The 413-nt window shown below is 71.2% G+C and overlaps 1 protein-coding gene across 1 annotated transcript in view; it reads right to left on the bottom strand.

Moving 5' to 3' along the window:
- Positions 1-407, bottom strand: part of BTBD2 (BTB (POZ) domain containing 2) — a 24,568-nt gene extending 24,161 nt beyond the window's left edge. Inside the window, exon 1 of the mRNA XM_015417156.1 lies at positions 162-407. The gene's annotated coding sequence lies outside the window, so the exon portion shown is untranslated. The remainder of the gene's footprint in view (positions 1-161) is intronic.
- Between the last annotated feature and the right edge of the window lie 6 nt (positions 408-413).

Genomic DNA, 413 nt, shown 5'->3' with positions numbered 1-413 from the left:
CCCCCGCAGCCCCTCTCTCCCCGAAACCGAGCGCTCCATCATCACCATCAGCCACGCCGCAATAACAAGCCCCCCTCACCCAGCACTCCCCACACACACCCGCACACGCATTCCCCCCACACACACCCACCGGCCGCCCTGCGGGCCCCCTCGCCTCTCACCGGTGGGCGGGGATGCGCTGGGCGCCGGCGCGGCCTTTGCCCACCAAGAAGTGGACGTCGCTCAGCACCTCGTTGTTGAAGAGGAAGGCGAAGCGCTCCTGCACCGTCGGCTTGGTGGCCTGCCAGTTGTACACCGGCTCCCGGCCGGGCAGCGACGACGAGGAGGAGGAGGAAGAAGAGGAGGAGAGGGCCGGGCCTGCCGCGCCTGAGGGGGCCGACGACGACGACGACGACGCCGGGCTGCCCGCCGCC

Source organism: Gekko japonicus, unplaced genomic scaffold (genome assembly GCF_001447785.1).
Source record: "Gekko japonicus isolate JY-2015 unplaced genomic scaffold, Gekko_japonicus_V1.1 scaffold1266, whole genome shotgun sequence".
NCBI classification, from domain to species: domain Eukaryota; kingdom Metazoa; phylum Chordata; class Lepidosauria; order Squamata; family Gekkonidae; genus Gekko; species Gekko japonicus.
The sequence above is the reverse complement of the archived record's forward strand: the minus strand, read 5'-3'. Positions and strand labels throughout refer to the sequence as shown.